Source organism: Myotis yumanensis, unplaced genomic scaffold (assembly GCF_028538775.1).
Source record: "Myotis yumanensis isolate MYYU_CA2020_CCGP unplaced genomic scaffold, mMyoYum1.0.hap1 SCAF_13, whole genome shotgun sequence".
In the NCBI taxonomy this organism is placed as follows: domain Eukaryota; kingdom Metazoa; phylum Chordata; class Mammalia; order Chiroptera; family Vespertilionidae; genus Myotis; species Myotis yumanensis.
This window is the reverse complement of record NW_027223764.1, coordinates 50,788,181-50,798,705: the sequence shown is the minus strand read 5'-3', so window position 1 is coordinate 50,798,705 and position 10,525 is coordinate 50,788,181. Positions and strand designations below refer to the sequence as shown.

At 40.6% G+C, this 10,525-nt stretch overlaps 1 pseudogene; it reads left to right on the top strand.

Moving 5' to 3' along the window:
• The first annotated feature begins 4,819 nt into the window (after positions 1–4,819).
• On the top strand, positions 4,820–6,658 carry LOC139022213 (zinc finger and BTB domain-containing protein 10 pseudogene; annotated as a pseudogene).
• The last annotated feature ends 3,867 nt before the right edge of the window (positions 6,659–10,525 follow it).

Sequence of the window (10,525 nt, the reverse complement as noted above, 5' to 3'; positions counted from 1 at the left end):
TTATGAGAGAATTCAGAAGGAAATACCCCAATATGAAATTATTTTAGTCTAAGAAACAATAAAAGGTGAGAAAAAAACCCTACTTTGTATTTTTATTAAGATTGAAGAATACTTGGCACTTTTAAGGTAAAGAGGACAAAATCAGCAAAAAAAAAGTTTTGGATGAAAATGTGAGTTAAACATTTAAACTTTAAAATGATAAAGAGAGAGGCACTAAAAGCATCCTGGGGGAAATGCCACGCCTGGGTTCCTACGTCCTCACGGCCTTCAGGTGTCGGCTCCAGGTCACCTCACCTGTGTGGCCTTCCTGAGCCTTCCCTCGTGCACCGGGAGCCCCTTCCTACACCGTTCTTGTTTTCTTCTCCTCACTCTGTAATGTGCAATATTGCTCACTGCTTACTGGCTTATCGCTTGTCCTGGCCAAGGGAAGACAGGCCTCCTTTGGTTTGTTCCTGGTTCTTTCACTCCATTATCAGAACCATCCATCACGCATTGAAGCTGCTCACAAATTATCTGTAAGATAAGAAATGAGGCATCCCTAGCTAAAACCATTGCATCAGCAAGGGGGCAGCCTGTCCTTCCAGGAATGAAATAACTGTTTGTTTTCAGAGTCTGTTGCAGGAAGACCACACTGTAAACAGTGCTCATCTCTAATAAGCCAGCTCTTTTTTTTAAAAATATATTTTATTGATTTTTTACAGAGAGGAAGGGAAGAGGGATAGAGAGTTAGAAACATCAATGAGAGAGAAACATCGACTAGCTGCCTCCTGCACACCCCCCACTGTGGATGTGCCCGCAGCCAAGGTACATGCCCCTGACTGGAATCAAACCCAGGACCCTTCAGTCCACAGGCCGACACTCTATATCCACTGAGCCAAACCGGTCAGGGCCAAGCCAGCTCTTTAGGAAGTATCCTTTCATGTTAAGTTATTTTGAATCCCTTAAGTAAAATCACATCTGCTTCACTGAGTTTTCAGTGCATAAGTCCTGAACTTCATGTCCCTCCAATGCTCTTACATAGCTATTATCATCTTTACCACGGTATTTGTTATCCGGGGTGCACATCATACTCAATTATGAATATGTGACAAAATTACAAAGGACCAGGGCCTCCCTACACCAACTAAAAGTGAATTTCTGAGTAGGACCGAGGTATTTATAATATTTAAAAAACTCTTTGGGAGATCCTGGTATAAGTCAATGTTGAAATCCATTGCTTACCCCTTTCTCTCTTTCCCTAAAATACCTAATGTTTTTCTGTTTTACCCACAAAAGGCCGCTGCTTATTCAAACCCATGGCAATCTTACTACATTTTTTTGCTGCTTGTTTTATCAGTTACTAGCAGACATATACTAAAATCTACCATGGTTATTACTGATTTATCTATTTCATCATTTAATTCACTAATTCATTATTTATACCTTTAGAAATTATTTTATTAGGTGCAAAGAAATTCAGAATTTTATAACTTTCTTGTGTACTGATTACTTTTTATTATGAAATATCCCTCTTTACCTCCCTATTTATATCTGTTAATGATTTTTTGCATTAGATGCTATTGCGCTATTTTCATATAATGCCATATAAATGTTTTTCATTAGTTCACTTTCAGTCATTCTATGTGTTTCTATTTAAAGTGTCTCTTTTATTTATTTATTTATTTATTTATTAAACAAAACTTTATTGGTAATAGTTTTTAAATATGTTTACAACAGCACACTGTTCAAGAGGAAGTCCCATCCTTCCCAGCACACAGATTGATTCACCCCTGCGCCCACCCGGGGCCCCATCCCAAGCCTGAGAGCTCCTCCTGGGATGGGGAGAAGTTCTGAGAGGGGCAGATTTGAGGTTGAATAGGGGCTCCCAACTTTTCTATTAAGAGAGAAAAAAAGCACAAATGGGCTAAGAGGTGATAGACAGCTGACAGCTAAGCAGAGGAGCGCCCAGGATGGGGGGAGGGGGACAGGGCTGTTGGGTGAATAAAACAGAGCCCCTCCCTAGCAACCCTGGGCTTGAACAGGGGTCCATAGAGGGGGCAGGGGGGCTCTGCCTCCTTTTGCCAGAGTTGCCTTCCCAACTGAGCTGAGAAGAGGCCGGGCATTAAAATCTAGCTAAGAATAAAATTTAGGAGTTTGGGGGAGTGCTGTGGGGAGGAAAGACCCTGGGCTTGGGGCTCCCCTTCTACCTTTTGGGGGGACAACTCCTCTTTGTCAGGGAGAGGGGCAGCTGCTTTGTCTGGGTCCCAAAGCCCAAGGGTGAAGAAAGGTCTGTTGGGGCAGAAGGGGGTAGGGGCTTTAGGGGCTTCCTAAAGAGGCTGAGACCTTTCCAGGCTTGGCAGGGGAGGAGGGGATTAGCAGCTTGGGGGAGAGGGTGGAACCCCAGCCCTTTCCTTTACAAGTCAATCTGCTTCCCAGCCTTGTTAAAATGGATTTGGAGAGGGGGGGATGGGAGGCACTGGTGGAACTTAAATAAGTTTGTAAATTGTTTAAAAAATTCTAGCAAGTAGCCCACTGCACGTGTCACTAAAATCTCTCCTTCCCAGGCAAGATTGTTTTAAAGGGCAGGCTGGCCATTCTTTTATTCTCCCTTAGCAAGTTTGCTGGTGCTCTGGTGAGGGAGGTGGGGCGGGAAGGGGGCTGGAGCTAAGTTTGGGCCCCTCTTTCCACACCCTGTCCCTGGATACACTGGTCTGACTAGAACTGAGATACTCGTTTAAAACAAGCAGAAGTGGGCTGGGGTGGAAGAAGGCAAAAGCATTAAGGAGGGCAGGAGGGTGAAGAGGATGAGGGAGAGCAGCTGGTATTCCTGTCTCTCTGAATATCTGGGCTTCCTGTTCCCCGACCCTGGAGGGTGGGGTGGGGATGAAATTAGATGTAAGGAACTCTGGGGCCCTCTGGCTGTTCAATCCAACCCTCCCACCCACCCTCCACACACAAAAAAAATAAAGAAAGAAAGAAAACCCCTGGGGGCACAGGCGCACCCCTAAAACTCAGAAAACTCCTTGCTACACTTCTCATTGATGGAGACTCGGATCTCTTCCTCTTCATAGTCATCAAAATTTAAAGGGTCTCTTTTAAAACTGCATCAGTTAAATGTATTACAAGCAGCCTGACAGTGTCTTGTCATATAATAATGCATTTGCCACATAATACAATATATCATATATAATTACATCTAAAATATTTATAATATATTCAGCTGACAGTTCTTATTCTTAATTGGAATGTTTAGTCTATCTATGTTTAATGTAATGAAAATATATTTGGTTTAAAATTTGTTCCTATTTATCTTACATGTTTTATGCTTCTTTCCCTTTTTTAAAAAAAATCCTAAAATAAGTATGTATTTATTTTAGAGAGAAAGGAAGAAGAGAGAGAGAAAGAGAAACATTGATTGATTGCCTCCTGTACCCACGCTCCAACTGGGGATCAAACCCGCAACTTCACAACCTTTTGGTGTAGGGAAAAAGGCTCCAACCAATTGAGCAACCTGGGCAGGGTTCCTCGTTTCTTGATTTTACTCAATCAAGTAATATAATTATTTTCATTTCTCTCCTCTATTGGCTTGCTAATTTATAAATTTTTATTGCTTAGTTTATTAAGAGTTATATATTTTTATATTATCAATTTTTCCCCTCTAACTATAATATGTAGAATGTCAAAGATGATCCCCTTTTCCCTCTCATGGTTCCCATGCAGAGCGCTTTTTCTTAAGCACACCCATGGCCTCTCTATCAGCCCTATACTTCCTCTTCCCGCAGAAATTGTAAGTTCTCATTCTGCCCTAGCTGACTGTTATATGTGGAGGAATAATTTGCCATGTTTTACTCAACTGTCATTGTTCTTTCTGGGAATGGGGTCTTCCCACAAAACCCAAAAGTTTTCTTTTCCCCCAGACTTTTATTTACCCAGGACTCTCTTCTATCATTGATAAAAATTCTGTCTCAATCATTGATAAAATCCCTGAGTGAGTAAAGCTGATATCAAGGACCTGTGTTAAGATATTGATAAGACTTGATGTCACCTTGTCAGCCAGCTTGTTTTATCACTAATAACGGCCATATTTTTGCCTCAATCTTTATTCCTTTGTTTTACATCTCAAATTTCTTGCCATCCAGATTGAGAAGATTAGTTTTTAGAATTCTGAAAGACAGACACCTCTGTAAGGACTACTTACTGTGATCTTATATGAAACATTTGGTCCAGATCTCAGAAGAATAGCAAAGAATACAGAAGGAAATAGAAGAAACTCCAAGATTCTGAAGTCTGCTAACAGTGTCTCTGCCGGAAGTCAGTCCATCCTTGCTGCTTGACACAATCATTGCAGGGAAGAAACATCTGCACAGCATGTTTCAAGGGACCTGGCATATATGGCATACTGTTCTTAATATGTTTGCTCCCCTTCTTGGCCCTATGTGTTTTAACCAAGGTCACCTCTCCGAGAAAGGCTGTTTCCTCAGGTAGGGATTTTTCCCTGAAGTTAGGGAGGGAATAAAACCCCTTAACTAAGTGTCAGGCGGGTAGTTAATCACTTTAACTACGAACAATCACACTTAAGCTACATAATCTTTACTCCCTGGAATGGAGATAAGAAACGCCCTAACCTTTGGAATGGAAATTGATAGGATTAAAATCAACTGGTATAAATACAGATGTAACAAGACAATAAAACACAGAACCTGGCTGGAGAACCTGAAGAACCTGGTTGGAGAACCAACTATGCTGATCAACTGAACGCTGCCTCCATGTCCTTCATTCTTTGCTGACTTTTTCCACACCTTTGGTAACCCCTGGACCTGCTGGGGTTGGACCCCAACAAATGGCGCACCTCCCGCTCTCTCGGCCCGAGTCCCTGCTGCAGAAGATGCAGAGCTCCTTCCAGGCGGCCTGGCTGCAGGACTTCCCCTGGCTGCGCTACTGCAAGGACACCGGCCTCATGTCCTGCGGCTGGTGCCAGAAGACCCCCACGGACCTCCCCCCCGGGGGCCATGACGAGCTGTCTCGAGGGACCCGCAACTACAAGAAAACCCTGCTCCTGCGGCACCACATCTCCACAGAGCACAAGCTCCACGAAGCCAAAGCCCAGGAATCAGAAATACCTTCAGAAGAGGGATACTGTGACTTTAATAGTAGGCCAAATGAAAACTCTTATTGCTATCAACTTCTTCAACAATTAAATGAGCAGAGAAGGAAAGGTATTCTTTGTGATGTCAGCATTGTGGTGAGCGGAAAAATCTTTAAAGCTCATAAGAACATCCTGGTTGCAGGCAGCCGTTTCTTTAAGACTTTATATTGCTTTCCCAACAAAGAAAATCCTAACCAAAACAATACTACCCACTTAGATATTGCTTCAGTTCAAGGTTTCTCCGTCATCTTGGACTTCCTGTACTCTGGTAACCTGGTGCTCACAAGCCAAAATGCCATTGAAGTGATGACCGTGGCCAGCTATCTGCAAATGAGCGAAGTTGTTCAGACTTGCCGAAATTTCATTAAAGATGCCTTAAATATAAGCATTAAATCTGAAGCTCCAGAGTCTGTGGTTGTGAACTATAACAACAGAAAACCAGTTAGTAGAGATGGTCTGTCTTCATCGTGGGATCAAAAAATTGCCAGTTTTTGGGCAACACGGAATCTTACCAATTTGGCAAGTAATGCAAAAACTGAAAATGATGGTTGCAATGTCGATGAGGGCCAAATAGAGAACTACCAAATGAATGACAGTAGTTGGGTCCAGGATGGTTCATCTGAATTGGCTGAAAGTGAAGCCCTAAGTCAAATAAAAGTGTTTATTTGGAATAATATGGGCTCCCAGGGAATTCAAGAAACTGGCAACAAAACAAGGAGGAAAAACCAAACTCCAAAGAGATTTATTTATAATTTACCACCTAATAATGAAACAAGTTTAGAAGATTGCTCCAGGATGCAGCCACCTGTTGCCTATTCAGAAGAAGATATGTCATTCATTAAGGAAGAACCGGATCTGGATGGTGCTCTGCTCCCGCGGCCGGACTGTGACAGGAATGTGAACGCAAACGTGCTGGCAGAAGCCAGCTTGGGGCAGGATGCAGGCGATGCTGGTACTTCGCATGATTTCAAGTATGGCCTGATGCCTGGCCCATCAAGTGATTTCAAGTATGGATTGTTGCCTGAATCTTGGTCAGAACAAGAAACTTTGGAAAATGGTGAATCATCTCCAAACATGAACAGGTTAAAATGCCCTCATTGTACCTATGTAGCCAAATGCAGACGAAAACTAAAAAGGCATTTGCTCATTCATACGGGAGTCAGACCCTTTAGCTGTGAGATTTGTGGAAAACTGTTTACTCGCAGAGAGCATGTAAAAAGACATTCCCGGGTGCATAAAAAGGATATTTAATACAAATGTATGGTGTGTAAGAAGATCTTCATATTAGCTGCCAGTGTTGGAATCAGACATGGATCTCGACGCTATGGTATTTGTGTAGAATGTGCAGATAAACCACGGCCAGGAAGGCAAGAAGGTGTAGATCAGGGACAGGAGACAGATTTCCCTCGGGATAAAGATTACGAGAACAAAGGGGAAGAACCCTAAGAAGAACTGGCTGACGAGGGAGAAGATCAAAACCACCCGTCATGATGGGACGAGTTGGGAGACGTCTGTATGTCTCAGGATGATTAACTGGCCTACTCTGCACCTCAAGGATGCTGCATTGGGACGTTATATGAAGCGACAATTTGAATTGTTGAACTTGAAGGCTTTCAAATATGGTACATGCTGGATGGTAGTTAAGTTGCTGTGAAAACTGTAGGGTCAAAGCCTTATAGCAAATTTTTTTTTATATTTGCACAGGACTGGACAGCAACCAACCTTGCGGTTGGATTACACGGAGTCCCCACATTTTCATCAGTTATCAAAATAAAAATATTTTTTATTTATAGGATATACAGTAATTCTTTGGGTCCTAATGAAAATGGGTTACCTGTCTGTAAATAACTGACATTTACGTACCAGTTTAACAGGAATGAAGAAAATCCTGTTATGAGAATACAGTAACAGCTGGCCCAACTACATTGTCCACCAAACCACTCAGGCTAGTTTGTACTAGTAGAGTTTTGTTTCTATTTTTATTAATTTTATTTTTTTTAATAAATATTTTCAGTGAGGGGCCTTTTCTACCCCATTGGTTGTACTTTTCTGTATTTTCCATTTTGATTTGCTTCATAAGTTAAACCAAGTCTCTTCTAGTCTTAGGTATTATTTCTCAATTTTGTGCTGATGGGCATGTTAATAAGAACTGGAGAGGTAATTTATTGGAACGAACTAATTGACTTCCTCCATTCCCCCTTCCTTTTTGACATGAATTTTACTACTTCACAAATGAAGAATGATGTTGCAAAGTTACCATGACGAAGTTGATAAATACCACTAAATAATTATGATTTAGAAGTCACTTCCTCTTGCTGCTCTAATCTGATAAAATGGTTCTATATGATGTTTTCTGACATGGTATTCGGTTTTGGGTATCTGTTACTTTGGCACTATTCTTTTTTATTTTTTTAAATCGACAAATTTATTAAATAAGAACAGCATAAGTATCAGGCTAATATGAGTATAATGTTTTCATAAATATGGGTATTTTAGTGATTATAAATGTACCCAGTGTTATAACTTTATTATATATATTTTACTTAGTGTCCATCTCGGTACTTCATTAGATAGACGTGAGTGCAGAGAATTTGTTTTCTTTTGAATCTGGTTCCTACTAAGTTCTCAGAAACATGGTGGATAAATGAATAAGTTTTATGTTACTGGTAACGTTACTTTATCCTTTCTTCTTCTTGACTAGGTGCTGATCTGTGGACATTTTAAGGGAATGAAAATTAAGCCTGGCTCAATGGGAAAGCCTTCCCCTGCTTTTGACGTTAAGGTTGTGCAGACACCTCCAGGAGATTAAACAGCCTGCAGTTCCCACCCCACTGCTCCCTTCCCCTACACTCTTAGTTTGGGTGATAACTTCATGCTATCTTAACTTCCATGGAAAGATGGAAATGGACTAGAAATGTTAGTTTGTTGGTCTCCATTTTTTTTCTGTTCCAATTTTAGTATATGTGCTGCTGAAGCACCCATTTTTTTTAAAAAGCAGTTAGTTACTTGTGCCAAGTAATTCTAAGCATTTTATAAATATTTTTTTAAGTGTCTTTTGTTTTATTGATTGAGTCTGCTTCTTTTTTTAATTTTTTAATTTAATTTAATTTTTTTAATTTTAACTTTTTTTTGCTAAAAGTATTACAAAGGGTATTACATATGTGTCCTTCCCCCAGCCCCCGCCCTTGACAATCCCCTGCCTTCCCTTACCCCCCAGTGTCCTATGTCCATTAGTTATGCTTATATGCATGCATACAAGTCCTTCGGTTGATTTCTTACTCCCCTCCCTTCTGCTCCCCAACCCTCTCTGGCCTTCCCACTGCAGTTTGACAATCAGTTTGAGGCAGCTCTGCCTCTGTATCTATTATTGTTCAAAAGTTTGTAATGGTCTTTATTATCCATGAATGAGTGAGATCATGTGGTATTTTTCCTTCATTGACTGGCTTATTTCACTTAGCATAATGCTCTCCAGTTCCATCCATGCTGTTGCAAATGGTAAGAGTTCCTTCTTTTTAACAGCAGCATAGTATTCCATTGTGTAGATGTACCACAGTTTTCTAATCCATTCACCTACTGATGGGCACTTAGGCTGTTTCCAGATCTTAGCTATGGTGAATTGTGCTGCTATGAACATATGGGTGCACATATCCTTTCTGATTGGTGTTTCTGGTTTCTTGGGATATATTCCTAGAAGTGGGATCACAGGGTCAAATGGGAGTTCCATTTCCAGCTTTTTGAGGAAACTCCATACTGTCTTCCATAGTGGCTGCACCAGTCTGCATTCCCACCAGCAGTACTTTGGCACTATTCTTGTTTGCCTTTTTTTATTTTTGCCCGTGTACTATACCTCAGTCTTATTTGAAAAGACAGAAACCTGATTGAAAGAAGAATCATAGAAGCAATAAGTAAAATGATTTGTTTTATGATTTATCCTCCATGTCCAGTTTGGTTAGCTTGTTATGCAATATAAGTGAACTATCAGGTTTTTACTCTTGTGCCCTTTTACCAAAAAAATATTGATCTTTTAACATATATGTTTGCTACCAGAGGAGTTAAGGTTACTCTCAGTGTCATTCCTTCTTCGCCAACTCCATCCACACCTGGACCTGCTGGGGTTGGACCCCAACATGTCTCTTTAACACATCCTCAGGGAGAACAGGTCTTTGTGGATGTGAGTTTCATTGAAAGTGGTGTCAATTCTACACGTTGTCATTGCACTTGTTAGATTCAAGCATCACTTACATGGAAAGAAAGGTGCTTTTTCGGTCAAACAAAAGTGAATAATATGGTAAAAACTTCTTGGGTTACTTTCCCAGAGTGCTTGGGACTCCCATGGAGATGGCTCATTTCAGTCATGTTGCTGCTGTGTAATCCTCCATAGAGATGGTAGCCTTTATCTCCCAATAATTCTGAATGTTGAAAAGACTGAGCAACTACTAATTTTTGAGAGCTGGGTTAAATTAGTAAAAACTCTAAAGGGAAAATCCACAAATTCCAATTGTTAAGGATACTTATTCTAATACCACTTCAAGCCTCTTTTCTCCTTTCTTGTATTCTAATATTCTTTCTAGTGCATTACTTTCCCCCTTATATCCTAGATTAACTCAAGTAAACAACCAATTATGAAGAAGCATTGGAGAGACCTAGTATATCCTATGTCATTTTCTAGTTACTATGGAAAGTATGTTATACCAACCACAGTGTGAAATCTATATATATAAAAGCCTAAGTGACCAAATGACCAAACGACCAGTCTACCAGTTGCTATGATGCACACTGGCCACCAGGGGGCAGATGCTCAATGCAGGAGTTGCCCCCTCATGGTCAGTGCACTCCCACAGCCAACCTCCTGCAGCTGACCAACCTTCTGCAGTCCCCACCCCTGGCCAGTCAACCTTCTGTGGCTCCTATCAGCCCAGATTGCCAGCCAGGTCAAGGGACCCCACCTGTGCACAAATTCGTGCACTGGGCCTCTAGTATATAATATTGACACAAGAGTTACTTAAGAACATTGTCAACCCATCTTTAAAACATCTGAATTGACATTTTTCTTGTATTCAAAATTAACACAGAATTGTGAGTTCTCTCCCTATGTAAGTGTATGTATGTATGATATGTTATTTCTTTATCTACCATCTACCAAGAGGGGAGGGGGAAGGTATATGTTCAAGAATCCTTTGCTATTAGTCTTTGAATTTAATGAATTTTTAATGAGTTAAATGATAATATTTTCCAATCAATGGTTACTCAAATATGTACTTGTCTTTTACTATATTAATGTATATGGTGAAGGTATTTATGTGTGTATGTTGTATGTGTAAGTACATACAAGCTATATATGAAATAACAATGACTGGGAAATGAGAGAATGTTAAATGAGGAACAGATTTTGTATATTAG